Source organism: Phocoena sinus, chromosome 4, assembly GCF_008692025.1.
Source record: "Phocoena sinus isolate mPhoSin1 chromosome 4, mPhoSin1.pri, whole genome shotgun sequence".
NCBI lineage: Eukaryota > Metazoa > Chordata > Mammalia > Artiodactyla > Phocoenidae > Phocoena > Phocoena sinus.
Genome location: NC_045766.1, coordinates 64319236 through 64343310, shown reverse-complemented (window position 1 = coordinate 64343310; position 24075 = coordinate 64319236). Strand labels below are relative to the sequence as shown.

At 40.8% G+C, this 24075-nt stretch overlaps 1 protein-coding gene across 1 annotated transcript in view; it reads left to right on the top strand.

The window, feature by feature from the left end:
* Window positions 1-24075, top strand: part of MASP1 (mannan binding lectin serine peptidase 1) — a 269447-nt gene that overhangs the window by 142118 nt on the left and 103254 nt on the right. The gene's annotated exons all lie outside the window — the stretch shown is intronic.

Here is a 24075-nt window from a genome sequence, read left to right as displayed (position 1 = left end):
ACCCAAACATCCCATGTCCTAGCTCTGAGCTCTGCTCACCTGCTCCAACCATGCCTAGGCTCTTTCCCCACCCTTGCTCTCCTACTTTCTGCTGGGTTTAAGAACCCAAGCCCACTCTTCTTGTCCTGTATCTTCAGAGCATCCCTGCCTCCTGATTCCTCAAATGGTCTTTTTTCCCAAAATGTAGCCTTGACTGATCCATTGAACTCCCTGCCATTTCCCTCTGCCTCTGCTTCATGTGCTTCCTTTGACATACACAACTGCTCTAGGCCAGCCTGGTCCAATGGACAGGGGCATGGGGAGACCAGGGGTATGTATTGAGATTTGAGGGCTGGAGCAAGCCTACTACCTTCCTCACCACCATGACGAAAAAAAGAAGAAAGAGAAAGAAATTACAGCCCTTTAAAAACCCCATGGATCCGCTGTAAGCCACTTGTTCCCTCGTACAAAGGCATTAGGATAATCAAATCATGGAACTTGTAGTTGGAAGAAATGTCATATATCATCTTGTGACCTCCCCCTCCCATGTCATTGATAGCCAAGGTGTCAAAACGACTTACCAAGTCACACAGGGTCGTGACCTCTAGGCTTTCATCAACAGTTGGTGCCTTATCATAGATTGGCTGAAGAGTTCATGAGAGACAGTCAGAAAAGAGGAAGGATCCTCAAAGGACACAAAGCACAGGTCAGTTCTGAAAAAGGAAAATTTAGATTCTCAGCAGTTTTGAGCTGGAATGAATCTACAGGGTCATCTAATCCTTGGATGGCACATGATGTCACTCCCCTATTCTTTTTCAAGGCAGACATTGCTAATCGATGATTGCACTCTTCCCTCTGGGTCTGGGCATATCTTCAAAATCTCTTTCATCAATGGTCTAGGCAGCCACTGCCAACTGATTGATAGATGACAATTTTTTTTGCCATTCCTGCAATAGTCCAGCTCCCTTATTTTACAAGTTGCAGAAACCAAAGCCAAGATAGATTTAATTTAACTAGGACTAAAGTACAGTTTTTGTAATCTTAGGCATGTACCCTTTTTCAGAATATCACATGACCTATTACAAATAGGTCTAACACAAAGTTTAACACAGAGATGTGTTCTTCTTGGGAACATTTTAGGCAGAGGAAGAAAGGAGGTTAGACATTAGTGATAGGGATTGAGGGGGCGGGACTGAAAAAGGAGATGGAGACCCTATCTATGGAAGTAATCCATTTGATACTTTATTTCTATAATTACTCTAGCTTGCAAGTGGATGGGATGGAGGGATTGTCTTGGTTAAAGGAGAGAAACAAGAAACAAGAAATGTAGTCCTTAATGTGGTAATAATTTTACATTTTAAACATCTCTTTTATGGAGAAAACTCTAATTCAGGAAGATATATGCACCCCAATGTTCATAGTAGCACTTTTTACAATAGCCAAGACATGTGAGCAACCTAAGTGTCCACTGACAGATGAATGGATAAAGAAGATGTGGTACCTATATACATTGGAATATCAGCCATAAAAAATAATGCAATAATGCTACTTGTAGCAACATCGATGGACCTAGAGATTATGATATTAAGTTAAGTATGTCAGAGAGAGAAAGACAAATATCATATGATATCATTTATATGTAGAATCTAAAAACAAATACAAATGAACTTATTTACAAACCAGAAATAGACTCACAAATAGAAAACAAATTTATGGCTACCAAAGGGAAAAGGGAGGGGAGGGATAAATTAGGAGTTTGAGATTAACATATACACATTACTATATATAAAACAGATAAACAACAAGGACCTATTTTGTAGCACAGGGAACTATATTCATTATTTTGTAATAACTTAAAAAACATCTCTTTGATTAGCACAAATACTATAGGTATATGGAACATGGATACAAAAAAAATTTAAGGTGATTGATCTGGGGAACAATGAGGCTGGATGATCCCTAACCTAAATCCATGTCTCCTGCCTCAATGCTTTAGAGTAGGGAGAGGTGAATTCTGGACTAGGAGTCCCTGCTGTGTTGGTGATGCCAGACAAATATCTTCATCTCTTGGACCCTGGCATGACTTGTCCAGTAAGTTGCAGGGCCAGGACTCAAATTTCTCTGATGCCACACTAAGTCCCATGAAAGAATGGGCCTGTCTAAAGAAAGAATGAGTTGCTAATGGTTGAAGAACAGGCAGAAGGCGTGGGGAGCTATTTGGGGGAATCTAAGTGGGATCTTCATGCTGCTCCTCTAAGGGTTGTGCTCTCTGAGCTGGGGCCCCTGGGCACATCCTAGGAAGAACTGCCATTCCAGTTAGGATGACTTCTCAGCAAAAGGTCATCCTGGAGGGGAAGGGAGGTGTTGAACTCACATTGCCTGGAATGTAATGGAAGGGGCTGTTTCTACTCTCATCCTTGCCCCTTCGCTGCATGTATGGATAGTCACAAACACAACAGGGAACCAGCAAGCTCAAGGGAAAGCAGAATTAGACCGTTGCCTTGGAAAGATCAAATAACACATTTATCAAATACCTATAACCTGCTGGTCCTTGTCCTCAGGCAGGGAACAGCCCAGCAGGAAAGACAGGTATGTATATAAAAGAGCATCTAGCTTTACTTTGCCCTGTTTCACTTTTCTCAGCTTATCCTTTTAGTTAAGAGCGTAGAACTAGAGCCAGCCTGCCTGGGTTGAGTGCTAGTTCCACCATGTACACCTTGGTGGCCTGGGCAAGTCCCTTTAACTTCTCTGTGCCTCAGTTTCTCCATCAAAAGAAGTAGGGATGATAACACTGCCTACCTTATAGGGCTGTTGTGAGGCTTGAATGAGTATAAAAATAGTTATTGTCGGGGCTTCCCTGGTGGCGCAGTGGTTGAGAGTCCGCCTGCCGAATCAGGGGACATGGGTTCGTGCCCCGGTCCAGGAAGATCCCACGTGCCGCGGAGCAGCTAGGCCCGTGAGCCGTGGCCGCTGAGCCTGCGCGTCCGGAACCTGTGCTCTGCAACAGGAGAGGCCACAACAGTGAGAGGCCCACGTACCGCAAAAAAAAAAAAAAAAAAAAATTAGTTATTGTCATTTAGTAAGCAGATAGCAGTGTTTGCTAGTTTTCTATTGTTGCTATGTTGCATGTTTCTTTGTAAGTTACCATAAAGTCTTTCACCTCTCTATCTATCATCTACCTATCTATCTATCTGTCATCTACCTATCTGTAGTAGTACAGGGTGAAAAAAACTGCAAATAATTGTGTATATAAGGCCTCCAAGAGCACAGCAGTCACTTAGGAATCCAGTCTGAGCAGAGATATGTATTCCTATCACACCTTGTTATCTATCCCCAGCCCCACTCTGTTCCGTGCACCTCCCTGGGCGGGGCCAGTGCTCCCCAAGGACTCCTGTCCAGCCCCTGTCTGGATAGTCAACTCCCCTGTAAAAGTGAAATAAGAGTTGTGAAAGGAGAAGGAAGCCCAGAGCCTGCTGCGGCTCAGGCCCAGGGCTAGGCCTCCTGAGAACACCATTCCAGACAGCAAAGATCACGCTCAAAGGACAATAAAGTAAACCTTTTAGAAAGAACCAGAAGTAATGTGTAAAATCAAAAGAACTGAAACAAAAGCTCACAAATTTTCAAAGAGGCAGTTTGTTTCACAGTTTCTGTGAAAACCTGTCTGGTGTCAGGCCTCGCACAGTCCATCTGGGAAACTGCGGTTTGCCTTGATAGACCATTTGGATATTTTGGGGTAGAAAGACCTTCTGTGAACTTGAAGAAAGCTGACCCCAGAGAGGAGAGTGGCCAACCCCAGGCTGCTCAGCCTACAAAGAGAGCCCCAGACTCCCATTCGTGACATCCACCTTCTCTTTTTCAGCACAGGTTGTTTTAAAACCAGAGTCAGAAATATTTGGGCTCTGTTCCAAAGCTGTGGTGAAGATGTGATGAAGCAGGGTCTTTAGACCCCCTTCCCCTGCCGCCACAGGCCAGGCCAGGAAACCAGCACATGGAAGCTATACCCACTCACTGGCTTTTCTTTTCTGACTCACTTTACCTAGTTCCTCCCTCCTGCCCCCAGGGATCACCCCTCACATTAACCACCAGCACTAAGTTCTCATCTTGGGCTGTGCTTCTAGAAGAACCCCAGCCAAGACAAAGAGCAACTTAATTTTTCTTCACTTCCTGCCCATGTGTAAAAAGGGCATTTTCCACTCTGACATGGAAGGAGCCTAGAAGTCATCACTTCCATCCCTACAACAAGAAAAAAGCTGAACAAACTGAAAGTCAACATCCCTTCTTAGATTCATGAGAGAATTTGGGGTCACAGGGCAAACCACTGCCCTGAAAACTGGAGGGACAGATGGGTGGATACAGAGGATCACAGCTTACCACAGTCAAATGCTCAGAAGCAGAAGCCCCCACGGGAACCAGTACCAGCAGGAAAGGTTTACACTGTCAATGGCCAATTGCTGGAAGCTCAGTGGACAAGCTTGAGAATTAAAAAATCCAGGGGACCCAGTCTTAGGGGGGTTTCCCACCTTCTTGTGAGTTTTACCTCCAGGAAAAACTCACGACAAAGATGGAGAAAAATCTTCCTGTGCTTCTGACAGGGGAAGGAGGAAAAAAACATTTTTTAAAACACCCAGAACTCTCTGTTCTTAAAGTCTGCCTTTAAGGAAAACTGTTGCACTGGAGCATAACACAGCTGGGTTTTACAGAAGCCTAACTGACCTGGGGGAAAGGAAATACCCAAATACCAGCCCCTTCTATCCTTCACTGTGAGGGATGGGAATGACTTCACTCCTTTTCTGATCGATAATGAGTACAAAGCCCACCAAACTTGCAGTGATGAGAATGCAGAGGTTGGCATACACTTAAGGGGGCAGGGCTACCCCTGTGCTGCCTTCTGGGAGAGGTGCCAGGTCCCACACAGGTCAAACTAATTCCCAACTCATCTCATAATATTTGGGGGAGGAATAAAGAACTTAGCTATCAAGATTTCTAAATATACAACTAGAATCATTAAACCACCAAGACTTGGAAGAGATTTTAAAGGCCCTCTAAGTCCTATTCTTTACTTGCTTGCTTTGTAATGGTTACCATTTGACTTATGAGTAAAAATTCAGATACTGTTTCTAGACTGACTCAGGGAGAAATGCATTGGATTTAAAATTAGAAGACAAGGTTATATGTTCCAACTCCAACACTTATTGAGTTACTTAAGATCTTTGAATCTTAATGTCTTCATCTACCAAATGGAAATAATAATACCCATACCATTAGATTTAATGGTATATGTACTGATACGGTATAGATATGAACCATAACTACAAAACATCAGTATTATTTCAAAAAAGAAAGAATATGTAGAGGCTTGAAATAGTAGCTCTTGGATGGAAAAGAATATTTGAACCAGATAGTTAAAGGGCAAAAGAGAGATAAGGACCCTTATATGTGAAGGAGAGAGATATATAAGACCAAGAACCTAGAAAGTGTTTGTGTCTGTATGTTATGGAGAAGAGAAGAGGAAGATAAAATGAATAACTAAATTTTAGAGCACTTTATCTGTTAGATATGTTTATCACCATATCTTTGTTGTTACTACAATAGCCCAGTGGCTTATGACCCTTAATAAGAAGTGTTTCAGAACAGATGCCTATAATGGAGCTTTGGAAAAAACAGAAGTCCAGGCCTACCTTTGGAAATTCTGATTCTACATGTATGGGGGTAGAGAGGCATGTATTTTTAGAAAACTCCAAGAATGATGGCCAAAATACACTCCTGCATGAAAATCACTATAAATTAAAAATCTGAAGCTCAGGAAGCTTGAGCAAATCCTAAGATCTAGCATATGAGTGGCAGAGATAGGAGATGAATCCGGGTGCTATAAATCCCACTTGTGTGCTTTTTTCCACCATACAGATCTGGAAGGCAAGGTCAGCCTTCATTAGTCTAGTCATTATGGCTGAGTTGACCTGGCACCAGAAAGCAGCTTGCTCTCTGATGGAAGGAGGCCACGAGATGGCCACAGTCCTAATATACGAATTGAATTAACAGCAGCACACATTGAAGTCCAGGGAGGGGAGCTATGAGAAATGAAGGCAGATCATCCAGGGCCAAGGTGACGTGAAGCTGCGAGGTGCTGCACAGCCTGCTGATGTTCACGCCAATAAGCCAAACTTGGCTTTTCACCTCTGCAGCTTCAGTCTGGCCATGAAAGTGCAGCTTGGGCCTCGGTGAGAGCCCTGTGGCCCCTCCTGATGTCAGTGAGAACTTTCGACCTGTGCAAAGAGCAACCAGGGCCCCAGGCCAGTAGCAGGAAACAAGTAGGCTCAAAGCCACAGACTCACCCAGGGGTGGTTTGGTGAGGGCATTAAAGGTCATTGATCTTGACTTCAATGTAGATGTTTTGCAAAAATTCAGGATTACCCCCCTAAAGGGTAGTTCATGAGATTTATGCTGGAGTTGTTTTACAGTCTGACCTAGAGTCTTCCATTGAAGTTATTGACTTCTCCCGAGTCCATTCTGACAGGCCATTGTGATAGCCTGTTTTGTGTATCTCTCTGTGGGGCATTCTTCATTTTCAGCCACAGACTGAAGATTAGGTTTTCCACTGTTGTTGGGGAAAAAGAGGTCAATGCTATCTCTCTCCCTGCCAACTCTTCAGAGAGATTTTTTTTCCATTTCGTTTTTAAAAATCCAGGTACATTATAACCCTGATTCAATGAGGAGGAGCCTGTCTGGCCCTGTGATCACCTTTAATTACTGGGAATCAGTTGAACGTGTCAGGTCTGCAGAGAGAGATCAGTAAGGGCTACTGCTTCAGACCAAAACCTACTGTGCACATGACCTGCTCAGAAGATGGAAAGGCTGGGAGATTATAGGTGATGAATGCTGCTTGAGGCGTCAGCACTATTGTACTCTTCTCTCCCTGTTCTTCACTTACAGTCCCATGATTTATAATGCTCTGTCATGTCCAATTTTGGTAGCGGCCTGATGGTTGTCATAAGGCTGTAAACACGCTGAGGTTTTACTTTCTTGTGTGTTTTCTCCCACTTTGTATTTGTTATAATCCATGTCACCCAATAATGGATTAATTTTTTTGATCCATTTTTCTGTTCTTGTTAAGCTCCTGAGGTTTGGGAAATGAATATTCAGAGTGTCAATATGTGGAACTGAGCTGAAAAGTTATTCTGCCATAGATATTTAGAGAGAAGAAAATGAGATACTATTCCAGAGAATTTGATAAGCATAAAGAGGATCAGATTAGGGGCGAGAGGATCTGGATTTGAATCCAGGCTGTGCCACTAGCTGATTGCCATGATCTGGACACGTTACTTCAACTCCCTGCCTCAGCTTCCCCTTCTGCATAATAAAGCATTGGACTAGACGATCTCCAAGTTCAGTTGCAATTCTGGCATTCTGTGGATGGATCAGGACTCTGGACCTACATTAGGGGATGTGAAAGAGTCCTCCTGTGTCCCATGTTAGTACTGTTGCCAGCATCAAGTTGTCCCAATGTCCCAAGTGTGCAGTAGAGTAGTGAACTTGAGTGCCATCCTCCAGAAGGTTGTATCTTCTGGTAGGCTTTTCCCTTAGAGAAAACTGGAGAGTATGTAAGCTAAGGAGGAGATCTGGAATGTACCTGCTGGAAGAGGAGAAAGCCAGCATGTATGTACAAGTCAGTGTCTGAGAAGAGGGAAGAAATGGTGAAGTAAATGGAACTACTTACCTTGAGGAAGAGAAGATGCACTAGGCGGGTGGCTACCTGGAATGACCAAAGCGTTTTCATGTGCAAGAGGAAGCAACCTTCAAGTCATTGAGCACATCATGGTCCGTATTCATTTGTAGCCTTCTGAAATATTTCCATTCTTCTCTGCATGATTTCCTTAAGTATAAGTGCTAGAGAGATTTGAAGTGTAACAAGTACTGTTGAGTCTAGATTTAAGGATAAAATCCAATTGAGAACCGAAAACAAAACAAGACATTACTTAGAATCTGCACATACCCCAAGAGGCATGATATAGTTTTCTTCTGCCAAGACAAGTCAGCTTCAATGAAGAAATTCCATCTTAAATCCCTGACCCCATTCATTTTCAATGACCTTCACATCCATTTATTTGTCATCCGATCCCATGGCCATGTACTTGACCTTGTCATGTTCCAGATTATCCATCTGCTTTCTTCTCTTCAACTCTACTATAGCTATTTCAAACTGTGTCCACTCTCCACAAAATACTAACCCTGCCATTTCACTGGCTCACCCTCAGGAGATGACCTTACCTCATCCACGGGGAAATTTGAAAACTTCGGATGAAAATATCCTCAATTTTCTGCCACCAAAATTATAAACTCTCTTTTGTCTGCATCCATCCTTTTGTCCTTTTCTAGTGCTTTGATAGCAGAGATGTCCTTCAACCAAAGTTAAGCAATGACTTCAGTCCTTCCCCCAAACCTTGACATTTTAATTTCTCTATTCTATATCTCTAATCTTTTTGTCTGCCAACCCCTTCCACTCAGCATTTAAAGTGTTGACGTCTTTTTTCTCAAAAAGCCCCCAATCTGATCCCCACATTCCCTTCCAGCTACCACTGATCTCTCTCTGCCCTGCCATGGCTGAGTCACTTACACTTACTGCACCCACTTCCTTACCTCCCACTTACTCTCCAACCCACTACATCTGACTTCTATCCCCGACACACCACTGAAACTGGTCTCACCATGGTCTCCCTCAAACTCCTGTTGCTAAATCCATTGGGTAATTCTCAGTCTTCATATTATTTGATCTCTGCAGAATTTTCTACTCTTGGCCTCTTTGAAACAGTCCTCCTTTGACTTCTATGTTGCCATACAGTCCTGTTTTGTGTTGTTTTGTTTTTCTCCTCAACTTTCTGGCTACTCTCTTAGTCTCCTTTGCAAATTCCTTTTTCTATGCCTGTTAGTATCCCTCAGAGTTCTTCCTTCTCATCTCAAGCCTCACTCTCCTTAGGTTATCCCAGGAATTCCCATGTACAATTGCCTTATATACCCTGATATCCATCTACAGTTCCAGTCTCTCCCGAGTTGCATAACTTTATCTTCAGTTATCCCCTGAACATCTCCACTTTGATTTCCACAGGACATTCCATGCATCTAGAATATAATCTCTTATTTTATTTCACAAACCAACTCCCTTACCTTTGTTTCCTACTTTAGTCAATGGCATTACCACCATCCAGCTTCTAGCACAAACTGGAAGTCTAGACGCCAACCTGCCCCTCTTTCTCCATTTTTTCCTGAACTCTGAATCAAACAAATCATCACATTCCACCAATTGTTTCTCCTAAGTTAATATCTTTCAAATCCCTCCATTTCTTCTCCTGCCATCCTAGTTGGGTCATCATTATCTCTATCCCCCTGCCTCTTCAGTCCTTTTTCTAGGCTGCACCAAAAGTGATCGATCTAAAATTCAGATCTCACCATGCCAATCCCCCATCATGGTTCCTTACTACTCTTAAGAGGAAGACCAAACTCCTTGACTTGTCCCCATAACCCTTCATGACCTGAACTCTGCTTGCCTCTTTAGGCCAGGATTTCTCAACGTCAACACTACTGACATTTTGGGTTAAATAATTCTTTGTTGTAGGAAGCTTTCCTGTGCATTCTAGGATATTTAGCAGCATCCCTGGCCTCTATCCCCTAGATACCAGTCATACCACCTCCCCAGTTGTGATAACCAGAAATGTCCGCAGACATTGCCAAATGTACCCTAGAGGGCAAAATCAACCCTGGTGGAGAACCACTGCCTGAGACTGATCTGTCACTACACCCTACACCCTATATGTTTGAACTTCTAGCCATAGTAGCTTTTCCTTATTCCTCTACTGAACCATTTTTAATTTATTTTATATTTGTGACAGTTTTTTAAACATGTAATTCACATAGCATACAATTTATCCAAAGTATACCAATTCAAAGGTTTTTAGTATATTCACAGAGCTGTAAAACCCTCATCACAATCAATTTTAGAGCCTTTTCATCACCAAAAAGAAGCCTCATACCCATAGACAGTTACTCCCCATTTTCCTTCAACCCCCTGAGCCCTAGGCAGTCACTAGTCTATTTTATGTCTCTATTAAGTTGCTTTTCCTGGACATTTCATATAAATGGAGTCATGCAATTTTATGACTTAGCGTATTGTTTTCAAGGTCCATCCATGTTGTAGCATGTATCAGTACTTCATTCCCTTCTTTTGTTGAATAGTTTTCTATAGAATGATATTTTTGAGGTTTGTTTTGTTCATATTTTATGGGTACTCTGCTTTTTTTTCTCTTTCATTCAGACACTATCCTTCCTTACCTTCGTTATATGATTCTGTCCTTGCACACTTCAACTCCTTCTTTCTAGAAACAGAGTCATGTTATGAAGTAGCTTCAACAGGCCACTCTGGAAGCCATCTTGCTCTGATTTTATATTAATAATTGGGTTTCTTCTCAGTGAAGACTCTAAATCCATTTCTCTATCTCTATTTTCTCTATGCCCCCTTTCCTTGCCCCTCTCCTCACCCTTACAACTGGACTTGGTAAGGTCAGAATTTTGGGATCATTACCATGGTGCCCTGTGAATAGTTTTATCAAAACACTACATTATTTAGTCTATCCTCTCACTAGTCTCACTAATTCAAATCTTTTGAAGACAAAGACATTGTCTTATTACTAATACTTCCAGCACCTGGTGTGTTTTCTAGCACATGTTAAGCATTTTAATAAATTTTTTGTGGAATCAATGAAAGAAAGGAGGAATCATTGCTTTGATAACTTGCCTGGCATTATGGTTTCCCTGGATATGGACCTGGCTTTGTCCTGGTCAGGCTTCCCAGAGATGGAGTCTTGCCTCTGTATGGGGTCTGGAAGCGTTGACAAGGACCTGCTGTCAGTCTTTCTGACAACCTGCCCAGATGGCTGACTGTTGCTTTGCCCCTGCCTTCACCTTCAACATATACAACCATCTCTCCTGGATTCCTCATTGACCTTCTTCGCATTTACTTGCTGCCCTAGCTGTCAACTCCCACTCTCACTGTTCTCTTGTGATCTCACACTGTAGCCTCTCTTGAATGGATAAGGGGTTCAGTCCAGGGGGACTGAGTGGACAGTCTTGTTCAGGCAGCTGGACCCACTATTGTGGAGGTTAGAGAAAAAGCATGGCTCTCTTGAACAGAAGACACCAAAAAGTAACTTCTTTCTTACTCGTTGTTGACCGAAGCAGTGTGGAAATATGTGTTTTATGGTTTATGTAAGATTTATTTTGCTTCTTATGTAACAAACGGAGCACTGTTCTTAGTGCTTTTCAAATATTAATTTGTTCAGTCTTCATAATGGCATGAGGTCACTCCCATTCTTATCTGTTTCTCAGATGGAAGCTTAAATGTTCACTATCACACAGCTGCTAAGTGGCAGAGCCAGGAATCAAACCCAGGTGCTCTACCTCTAGAATTGCTCTGCTGCCTCTCTCACTTCTGGGCCTTTCTACATACTAACCCTCTAACTAGAAGGCTCCTTCGTCTCCTCTTCACCTGGCCAACTCTTACCCATCACTTAAGTTTTAGCTCAGATGACTTTTTTCTCTGATAAGTAAGCTTTGACTGCTTCCTCAAGCCTGGATTTGGCACCCACCCTGTGTGGTCTCATAGCAGCTGATATTTTTCCTTTTATCTCACAAATCTATTGACTTTGCTATCATCTCTTTTATGACTTAAGCTCTTTGAGAACAGGAGCATTTTCTAGCTGGTATACCATTTTATCCCCACATTTAGGAATGAAATGCCTGGCAAGTAGTAGGTGCTCAAAAGTATTTCTTATATATATAAATGAATCCAAATGTCCAAAATATAGCATTATTTTATGAGATTCTGCTAGTCCAGTCTCCTTTCTCCCCTCTGATGGATTTTGGATTGACAGAGTATCAAAGTGAAATAAAACCAAAATAACAGCTAAGGGGCTTTCCCAAACTGTCACTCTCAAAATTGGATTTTAATAAACTGAATAATTAATATAATAGACTTACATAGCCAAATAAATTTATCCCTGCATTGTTTAGACCAATTCTGGAACTTGTCTCCAACCCTGAGAACATGCTAAAAGGAACCCTAAAAATCTGAATATATTATGGGTGATGCCTCACCACCCGTTTCCCCTGGGTAGCAGCCGTGTGGTGGGGTAAGGAAGAGTGAATTGCCCATCCCAACCATGGGGGCAGGAGTGCCAAGATTGGTCTAAGCTAATTAGTGAAATTGCATTCCCCTTCAGAAGTCACATGAAGTTCAGGTGCCCTCTTCTGAGCTAGTCAGCTTCGTTACCTGCTGTGCCATGTGGTCTGGAACTGCTGCAGCTACCTTTTCTCCTTAGGGAAGTTCAGCCTAGGAGTGGAGCTGACACTTCAGAGTCAGAGAAGGGAGATCAAAAAGGAACTTGGTCCTTGACAACATCACTGGGCCATAGCAAAAAAAAACCCCAAAAGCCAAAAAACCCTTGTGGAGTTCACCTTATCTCAGTTAACTGAGCACATCGTTCTCCTTTATTGCTTGGAACTATTTGAATTAGGTTTCCTGGTCCTTTTAACATAAAGGTATACTGGTAACTGGTGCATGTCCAAGGACCTATGAGCCAGGTGCCATGGGACCCTGAAGGTGAGCAGATGAGGCTACTGCTAACTCCCAGATCACGCAGAATACAAGAAAGGAAAGGAGCCCTGCAAAGAATGCAAAGATCCCAACCATCACTGCCCCTGGACTTGTGCCTCCCCTTCCCAGGCTTCAGGAATGCAGAACCAGAAAGGAAAAGTACTGCAAATCTAACCTTTTCTGGTCTCTCCTTGTCTAGACCTAAATGTCTAAAAGGTCAGCATGTAATTGTTCATAGATTCAGGCTCAACATCTGATATTGAGAAAGCATGGACTTCTGGAATCAGAGCATCATCTTTCTATTAAATAAAATTGCTAGGGAAAGAAAGAGAGGATACTGTATTTAATTTATATTCCGAGAATGTTTAACTAAATAGATATTTCTTCTAACGACATCATGCAGTTTTATAAGGGAAGGCCTGTCTTCCCTATGTTAGCCTCACAAAGAATAACACCAACAAAATACAAACAGCAGGGATACCAAGGAAAACCAAAGCAGGGGAAAGTTTCAAAAATGTCTCCACAGGGCTTGCCTGGTGGCGCAGTGGTTGAGAGTCTGCCTGCCGATGCAGGGGACACGGGTTCGTGCCCCGGTCTGGGAAGATCCCACATGCCGCGGAGCGGCTGGGCCCGTGAGCCATGGCCACTGGGCCTGCGCGTCCAGAGCCTGTGCTCCGTAACGGGAGAGGCCACAACAGTGAGAGGCCCGCGTACTGCAAAAGAAACAAAAAAAAAACTCTCCACAAATCCAAAGAAAGGGAGAAGAAGGTGAACAACTGAAAATAAAGACATAGGGAAAAACTTTAGAAGATGCCATTTAGTTATTAAATAAAACCTGGAGGAGAAAAGTGCAAATTGAGTAGAAACAATAAAAGGAAAAGAAGAAGAAGCATTTCTTGAGTCAAAGAAAGGCGATGTTTCAGTTTGAAAGGTTTCATAAAGAGCAATCAAATTAATTGAGTCCTGTAGAATACTTAATTAATTGAGTGGGAGGAAATGGCTTACCTACAAAGAAACAAAACTTAGGTTGGCTTCAGATAATTCCTCATTAATATTAAATGCCAAAAGGAAAAGAAGCAACATTTGCAGAGTTTAAAGGGAAAATGTTCAAGACTGAGAAATCTTGCAAGTTATTTTCACTTGCAAGGGCAGGAAAAGATATTCTTAACAAGTAAGAATCCAGATAATATATACATTGCCTCTTTCCAGAAATCTTATTAAAATTGTGCTCTGAAAGATAAGTAAAATAGAAATCCTAGGAAGAGAATATCTTTAAATCTTCAATATTTGATGTAAATTTTGCTGTTACCATGTGTCAGATACTTTTTACCATATTTAAGATGGTTCATATTCTTACTATTTTGTATAGAGGTTTTTTTTTGTTTTTTTTGTTTTTTTTTTGCATTACGCGGGCCTCTCACTGTTGTGGCCTCTCCCGTTGTGGAGCACAGGCTCCGGACGCGCAGGCTCAGCAGCCATGACTCACGGGCCCAGCCGCTCCGCGTCATGTGGGATCTTCTCGGACCGGGGCACGATCCCATATCCCCTGCATTGGCAGGCGGACTCCCAACCACTGTGCCACCAGGGAAGCCCTTGTATAGAGTTTTAATCACTAATATGTAACTTTTATAAGGCAGGGAGTTGTGCCCGTTTTGCTCACTCCTATATCCAATGACTAGAAGAGTGTTTAGTTCATAGTTGGTGTTCAGGAAATACTTGTTGGAGGAATGAATCAATTACCCAGAAATAGATGCTGAATCAAGTCCAGTGACTTTCCTTCATATGTTTTTTTTAAATAATTAATCTTATGATTTACATTCATGGACTTCTTAATACTGAACCATCCTGCACTCCTGGAATAAACTCTTCTTATTGACAACATACTATTCCTTGAATATATAGCTGCATTTGATTTGCTAAGATTTTATAAGTAATCTTAAATTAGATGTTGTTTTTATATTTTTTGTCTGTTGTGTGTGTGTGTCTTTTTTTTTCTTTCTTCTTTCTTGGCTTACCCTGAATCCATTCTCCCATTCTCCCTTCTCTTAGAAAGAGGTTCAGTTTTCCTTTGGAGAGTTACTGCTTTCTCACTCCCAGACCAAGAGGATCAGGTCAAGCTAATTCTATCCCTGCTCTAGGAGTGGACACATAATCCACTCTTGTTCAAGCTGGAGTACCAATCTCCTGGCCACAATGAACAGTTCAGTGATGGGCACTGGAGCCAAGCCAGATCAGTGAGACTCCTTATCAGGAGTTGTGCTGGAATTGTGAGGAGAGAGGTTCTCTTATTCTGCTGCAGTTCCAAGCTGATAGAATGTTAGCTTATACAACTGGTAAGCACCTTGCCACAGCCAGGTGGAAGTGTGATTGGGAATGAAACCAGCACAAAGGGAAGCTTTATGCACTTGTTCTAGTGTGCCAAAAGACATACTCCCATATTTTTTGGTAACATGGACATAAACATAAGCTCCCCTTTTCCCTTAAGTCAGTTGACACGATGTAACATTCATAAACTAGAATTGTCTGTATTTTAATTTTTTGTGCTCTCTTTAGCAAGTGTTGGTGTCAGGTCTTTGTTGGTCTCATAAAAAGATTTGAGAAATTTTTCATTTCAGTTACACTCTAAATATGTTGGAAAGCTAATTACTCACACCTCCTTCTACTCATATTCAGAATGCACTGAAAAATAGACACTGGACCTAGGAGGGAATGAAAACACAGTATACCCTTTATTACTGGCAAAGCTGGACTGAAGAACATAGGGAGCTCTGCAGCTCTACTGGTGAACTGAACTTCCCAGTCACTGAAAGGTACTGGAGAGCTAAGGTCTTTTCCCCCGATACCCCTGTGCCCACATAGGCAAGGTGGGAGAGCCAGAGAGCCCTGTTGCAAGTCAATTTTGGTTATTTCAACTTTCCTAAAGAATTATATATTTCACTTAGCTTCTTAATGTAGTTATACCTTTCTCATTCGTAATGCTTTATATTTTTATTTTCTCCCTTTATTCAAAGCCCAGATTCCTAGGGACTTGCTTATTTTATCTTCTTGAAGAATCACTTCCTTTTTTCATTAATTCTGTTTTATTAATTCTGTTTTATTTTTAGCATTCTAGGTTATTAATTTTTGCTTTTATTAATTATAATATATAATTTTATATATTTGGCTTATTTTATTAATTCTTCTATTGTCTTGAGTTGAAAGCTTGGTTGTTATCTTTGGCCTTTTTTGATTAATAGTAAAAGAATTTAAATCTATAATAGTTCTTATTAGCACCAACCCATAGTTTTGCTATGCACTGTTCTTATTTTTGTTGATATTTAGATGATCTCAGAGTATGATTTTGACTTAATTTACAATTTCTTTAAAGAAAGTGTGGATTTTATTTGTTTGGTTTTTGTTTTGTTTTGATCTACCATTCATGTGGCTCTAGTTTGATTGTGTGATAGTCCCAAAATGTGGTAAGACTTTTACATTTTGAAAAGTGTTATTCAGGATTTTCTTTATAACTAAACACATCACAATTTTCTTCTACTTCTATGGGCATGTGAGAATATATATTCTCTATAAAGTATCAAGTACTAGATTATCTAGTAAGTTTATCCTACTAATTATAAACTTAAACTCATTTATATCCTTTTTATATTTTTTTGTCTATTTGGTCAATCAAATTCTGAGACAACGATGTTAAAAAAAAACTCTTCAATTCTGTTTTTATCAAATTTTGTTTTTGTCTCTAAGAGTTGTGCTTTGTATATCTTGCAAAGTACTGTTTAGTGTAGAGTACATGAAAGTTTATGACAAATATATAATCTTGGTGGGGTTTTATTTTTTTTGTTTTTTGGCCGCACTGTGCAGCTTGTGGGACCTTAGTTCCCCAACCAGATATTGAACTCAAGCCACAGCAGCGAAAGCACCAAGTCCTCACCATTGGACTGCCAGAGAGTTCTAGTCTTGGTGTTTTTAATCAAATGGGAAATATTCTCTTTTTCCATTTTTACTCTTGGACTCAAATTTTACTTTATCTGATATTAACATTGCCACTCTTAGGTGTTTCTCTTTTCTTTTTGTATTTTAAGGATATACATTAAATTTTTACTATGAAATATACAGAAAAAGATGCATAGAACACAAATGTATAGCCTAAAGAATTGCTCATCTAACCACTACCCAGTTCAAGTAACTGAATGTAGATCATTGACAGAACTCTAAAAGCCAACAGTTATTCTCAACCTTCCCCTTGAATGTTACCATTATCCTGATTTGTGTAGGAATTTCCTCCTTTCTCTTCATATTTTAACCACCAAGCTGTATATTCAGTACTTTAGCATTTAGATTTGCCTGTTTCTGAAACATACATAAATAAAATTATTCTGTATAAATCTTTCATGTCTTACTTCCTTTGCTCAGTATTACATTTTAAAGATTTATTCATCTTGTTATGTGTAGCTATAGCTTTTGATTGTTGGTGGCGATGCTGTATAGTATCCCATCATATAAATACACAACAATTTATTTTTCTTTTCCACCATTGTCTGACATTTGGGTTATTTCCATCTTGGGCTATTTTATAATGCTGCTATGAACATTCTTGAACAAGTTTCTTGTGCACACATTTCCATTGGCTATGTAACAATAAGTAGAATTGTTGGAGCATGGTGAGTATCTTTAAATTTAGTAGAGATTGCCTAACTTACATAAAGGGATTGTGCCTGTTTATAACTCCCACACGTATGAGTTCCTATTGCTTTACATTCTCCCTGATGTGAGATATTGTTAGTCTTTTAAATTATAATCATTCTGGTGAATGTGTAGTGATATCTTCCAGTGATTTTAATTTTGTATCTCTGGGATTACTATTGAAAGTGGGTGCTTTTTCATATATTAATTTCCTACAATTTTTTGTCTTTTGTGAAATGCCTGTTCCAGACTCTTGCTAACTCTTGGATTTTCTTATTGATTTGTTTCTTAATTATATTTTTGGATATGAACTCCTTGAAAAAATATTCTCCCACTCTATGGCTTGTATTTTCACTCTCTCAGTGGTGTCTTTTGATGAATGCAATTTCTTCATTCTAGTATTCTCAAATTTTTCATTCTTTTATTATATGATCATTGCTTTCATGTCCATTTAATTAATTAATTAATTTATTTATTTATTTAACTTTGGCCGTGCCACGCAGCTTGTGGAATCTTAGTTCCCCAACCAGGGATTGAACCTGTGCCCCATGCCGTGGAGGTGCAGAGTCCTAACTTCTGGACTGCCAGGGAATTCCCCTTTCATGCCCTCTATAGGAAAAATTTACTTTCCCTGAAGTATAAAGAAATTTGCCTATTTTATCTTGTAAAATATTTTTTGTTTGTCTTTCGCATTTAGATCTCAACTCCCCTTGGAATTAATTTTTGCATATGTTGTAAGATAGGGGTCAAGCTAGCACCATTTACTAAAAAGACTGTCTTTCTCTACTGCTCTGCATTGTCACCTGTATAACATATCAGACATCCATATATACTGGAGTCTGCCTCTATGCTCTCTATTCTAGTCCCTTGGTTTATATTCCTGTGCTAAGGTTACACTGTTTTAATAACTGTAACCTCATAATAAGGCTTCGTATTTTTACAGCATGTCTTCCTACCTTGGTTCCCTTTTCAAAAGTATCTTGGCTATGCTTGACTCTTCATATTTCATATACATTTTATAATCAGTTTATCAAGATAAGCTTTAAGATTATCATAATCATAAACATGATCATAATGCTTTAAGATTTTGATTGGGATTGTATTGCATATTTAGATCAATTTGGAAGAAAGGTCATATTTACAATAGGTCTTCAGTCCACGCGTATACTGTATCTCTCCATTTAGTTTGGTCTTCCTTAACGTCTCAACAATTTTATGCTTACCTGCAGAGAGGTTTCGAGCATCTTTTATTAGATTTTATCCTAGATATTTCGTATTGTTACGCCCTTATAAATGACATACTTTTAGAATTCTGTGTTTTAACTGCTTGCCGCAGGTATGTATGAATACATTTGACTTTTGTACATTGTATATGCTTATAGTCCCTCAAGAAGAGACTCTTAGAATGCTTTCCCTCACTCTATCCTCTTCCTGCCTGTTAAGATAATTGGAAGTTTTACTCTGAGTTGTTAAAACATTTATTTCAGTATTCTATTCTAAGAAACCTGATTTATACTTAAAAATGAGATTTATTGAATTCATTGAAAGTCAGTATTTTTCTTACATATTTTATCTTCCCCAATCTGATTTTTTTTTCTAATTACATTTTAATGAAGAAGGCATATTTCTTCAACTCCTTTGTAAGAAGTCCGTAGCTGCATGCTTTTTGAGTCCTTGCAGTTCTTGGTTGGAAAGCCAAAGAATCACAGTCCTTTCCCAGTGATATTCTTTAAATATTTCTCAATGTCTTCTAGCTTCCAGTGTTGTGATAAGAACTCTAGTGTCAAAATAATTATCTTGCCCTTGTAAATAAGCTGTTCTGTCTTTCTAAAAGCTTGTAATATATGCTTTCTATTACTGGAAATTAACATTTTCCCAAGAAAATGTTTATATTATTTTTATTAATCTTGTGTATAACTCTGTGACTTTTAATCCAAAAATGGTCTTTTTTTAGCTCCAGAAAATTTTTTTATTTTTATTTTTTAGTATCGTTTCCCCACTTTTTCCTTTGTTTCTTCCCAAGCTGCTTGTCTTTGTCAGCTATGTATCCTGAGTCTCTCCTCCATTTCTCTCTTATTTTTACTAATAATTTTCATTCATTTGTCCTTTTTGCTCTATATTCTGGAGTATATTTTTAGGTCTGTTTTTGAGATCAGTAATTCAGTTTTCTGTCCCTCCATATATTTTCACTCCTTCTAGATTGTTTTAATTTCAGCAATTGTGTTTTAAATTATTTCTCCTAATTTTTGAGAGTTTTCTTATTATCAGCTTTCTCTTTGGTAATATCTTCTTGAATCTCATTGAAAATTTGTATCAGAGAATTCTCTTTCTTGCTCTCTTGCCTCTATTCTACTTAAACAGCCTCCACTTTATTTTGATTTCTCAATGTTTTAGCTCTCCTTTTAGGCTTTTCATTCTTTCAAATTTCCAGTCTGTCTTTTTTTTTTTTTCTTTTTTTTTGCGGTACACGGGCCTCTCACTGTTGTGGCCTCTCCCACTGTGGAGCACAGGCTCCGGACGTGCAGGCTTAGTGGCCGTGGCTCACGGGCCCAGCCGCTCCGCAACATGTGGGATCTTCCGGACCGGGGCACGAACCTGTGTCCCCCGCATCGGCAGGCAGACTCTCAACCACTGCGCCACCAGGGAAGCCCTCCAGTCTTTCTTTCTCTTCTTATTCCCCTTCTTCTTCTTCTTATCATTCTTTCTCCTTCTTCTTCCTCCTCTTCCTCCTTCTCTTTTTCTCCTTCTTAGCCTTCTCCTTCTCATCCTCCTCCTCCTCTTCTTCCTCTTCTCCTTCTTCTTCTTCTGTATGTGTGTATTTTTATTTCTTATGAAGACAGGCCTAGACGTACCAGCACCATCAGCCAGTGTAGGTTCGTTCAGCACTATTGAGGTCAGGCTGTTGGTGACTTGAAGGTGTTGGACCCTTTCCAGGTAGATCAACAGCAAAGGGTAGACAGGCTAGGATTCCTGAATTTAGGAAAAGGAAAGGCAACTGGGTCCATGAAGTTGTCCGGGTTCATGAGAAGAAAAAGGGGGCACTGAAAAAGATCGATGCCCCTCAGCAGGACTGGCCCACCTAGGACAGCTGGTGCCAGGATGGTCAGCACCTCCTGGCACTGTCAACAGCACACTAACTGGAAGGCTGGTTTTCCCTGCGCTTTGCCCCTTTCCCTCTGAGAGGCAAGCCATTACCCACTGCAAGCAAGTTCCAGGTGGTTGCCTGAATCATCTCCATGGAAACTGATACCCTACTCAGGCCAGTGGGACCTCTTCCAGGCTTCCTTGCTTCCCTGGACTTTGGTCATAGGGGTTAAGCCATCTCAAAAGAGTACCGAGCTGGGAATGAGTTCAAAACATGCAGTTAGAGTATTTTATTTTCCCTCTACATCTGCAGAAAATATATTTCATTATTTTAAAATTGAAGGTAAAAATAACTTCTATTTGTTAAAAAGGGAACTCATGGCATAGTGGAATCACCTCATGTGTTGACTCCAATACCCTGCACAAGATCCATGGCTTAGAGCCATCCAGCCCTAGATTCCTCCTCAGTGAAATAGGGGTGATGGAACCAATGGGTCCAGGCCTCTTCCAAACAACCTTGTGAAAACCAAACATTATGAATGTGAAGATACTTTCTTAGAAGTAAATCACCATGAAAATGCAAGCTGATGTTACATCAATAAGAATTCAAGTTATAATTAAAAAAGAAATGGGCTGTCTCATGTAGCAGTAAAACTCCCTATCACTGGAAGCATGCATGAGAAAGTTGCTCAGCGCTTAGAGACATTTGGAGAGATGGATGCATCAGACATTAGAATCGTTAATCTCTGTGACCCTTTTCAATTTTCTAAAAATCTATGATTCATCCAGCACTTGGAAGTATCATAGGCCTGGGAACCAAAATTTCTCTGAAGTTAAACTCAACTCCATAAATGTGAAATCAAGTAGGACCAAATATATATTCCAAATTGGGGTAAAGTATGGCCTCGATATGTGGCTAATGCACACAGACCTCTCTCTCACTAATAACAGAAAAAAATTACAGTGGGAATTCTTCAGTAAAATGACTAGCTGCAGTCCATTGTCATCATCCTGGCAGGCTGAGGGAGAGATGGATCCCAGGCTTAATTAGCAAAACTTGACAAATTCTCTCTCGAGCCCTAGGCTCCAAGCCCACCTGCTCCTGCTGCCTCATAGGCATAGAATTCCAGTCTCCAGTCTGTGCCTAGATGTGGTATAAATGGATGAGTTCATAGGGTACAAGTTATCAAGAAAAAACATCCACCCATACTCAAATGAAACCTGAGTGAGAATCACATCTCTGTCAGTTATCATATCCAGTATATGCCGAAAACTAATGAGCCTGTTGTTAAACTTCTACTGGAAACTGACAGTAGAGTCGCATCCTCATGAAACCAAGTATCACAATGCAAAATGAAAGGGAAAATAAAATCTGGCTGTTGAGACTTTTCTTGATTTTCTTGATTCATTAATTCAACCAACACTTACCAAGAATCCTTTATGTGCTGAGGTACTTTGCTCAGCATCATGGAGGGGATCCAGAAAAGAACTAGTGACACGTTCTGTCCCCAAGATATTTATAGTAATAGGTGCCAACAAACTATGACAAAGTAGAACATTACTGTGAGAAGTAGAGAGGGATCAAGGTATGAGAAGGTTATTTGTCCCATCAAGGACATGGGAAGTTTATTTCTTAGCAAGGGGTTCAGGGAACTCTTCCTGGCCAATCAGTATTTGAGCTCAATCCTGAGCAATGGGAAGAATACAGATGTGCCAGGATGAAGGTGAGCCAAGGCCCAGAGGCATGTAAATATGAGGGATGTTCATGGACAAGGAGATAATAATGGCACATATCAAATGCTTACTGTATGCCAGGTGCTATGCAAACTCTTTAAAACTAATTATTTCATTAGACTGAGAAAACTGAGGCATAGAGAAGTTGAATAGCTTCTTTGAAGTCACAGAGCTTAGAAGTGTTGGAATTGATACAATGTCTGGTGGTGGTTACAGGAGGGTACGTAAAAGCCACTGATGATAAATCAAGAGGATATTGGATGCCAAACTTAGGAGACCAGTGTGTCCAGCTCTTGATATATTCTTCCCAGATGTTGTTATTGAAAAGATTCAATGCATCTGTTACTAACTAAATTTCCCACTCATCATAATGGTTTGGGAAATCTTGAAAACCTAGACTTCTTTGACAGAGTGAAAATGGTCAACTGTTATTACCTGCTTCACCACAAGGTTCTTAGCTCTGAATTCAGCAGAACTCTGAGATGATCTAAGGAAAGGCTTACTGTAAGTTGGAACCACTTTACTCTGGCAGAAGAGGAGTAAGGAGCTTTGGTGAGAGTCTCTTCATGAGATAGGCAACTGAGTGGTATAGAATGGAGTCCCCCCACTCAGTTCACACAGAAAAAGAAAGTCCTACTATGTGGAGAATAGATAGACTAGACTAGAACAATAGTCCACAAACTTGGGGTCAGCAAACCAGATTCAGCTTGCCACCTGTTTTTGTAAATGATGTGTTATTGAGACAAAGCTGCTCACTCATTCATGTATTGCTACTTTCATGCAATAATGGCAGCGCCGAATAGCTGCTACAGAGACTGTGTGGTGTGCGGACACTAAAATCTTTGGCCCTTTACAGGAGAAGTTTGCCAACCTCTAAAACAGAAAAATCGGAATCCTAGCACATTCACGTTGGAAGGAAGAATGGAGGTCATTTAATCCATACTCTTCTCCCCTCCCCACTCCCCAGCCCCTGCAACATACTCCACACATGCAGATAAAGAGGCTGAGCCCCACAGAGATTTACCTAAAATCACCGAACTGGAAGGGACCATGATTGGGTCACTAACCATTAGATTCATGTTTCTTCTACCACACCAGTTCTGAAAGACTAAAGTAACTTCTAAACAATTACTCAATAACTAGGTGCCCAGCACCATGCTCTCTCAGGGTTCTAAGATGAGAAGAGTAGAAGATCTGGGGCCTCCCCATCCTGTGGTCCACACCAGACATGGTGATAGACCTTGCACAGTGGAGTTGTACCTCAGTACCCTCTAAAGGCGGCACGTGAGGGAAAAATCAAACAGTACCTAAATTCCCTGTAAACTCCTGCTGGAAGACCTCACAACAGAAGCAGACTTCATGTCCCTCATAGGGTTCAGCACCACCAGTCGGTCCTTTGAGGCTGGAACTGATTTCTGCTTTTTGGTGATGCCTCAGCTGCAGTAGCTGGCTTGTGTTCAGCAGCCCTATCTTCAAGATGCCTCCCAGCTCTGAGCGGCCCACAGGGAATGAGACACAGTGAGGTTACGGTGGCAGGCGCTCACCTCCCATCGCACCTCCGCTTGGCCTGGGGCCTCTGCTTATTGAGCAGAAGACCAGGAGTCATCCCCATGTTATTCAAATTATGTTCCTGCTCTTCTTCCCCCTCTAGCTTTTATAGATGAATGAGTGTAAGATGGGTCTCCACCGGATATTTGAAGCATTTGACGCAGTGTGTGGAGTGTGTGTGTATGTGCACGGACGGGATTCAGACACAAATGTGCAGAGAGGTGAGATTTTCCCAAACAGGAAAGTCTCTGTGGAAGCAGCAAAACTTGATGTGGCTTTTGTATCAGAGATGTAGAGAATCTTGGAATTAGAATGCTATTTGAGGGCCAAAGACTCCCAGACCATGCGCAGTGCAGGAATTGCACCTGTGGCATCTTGACAGACAGCCTCTGCCCGAATCCTCCAGGTGATAC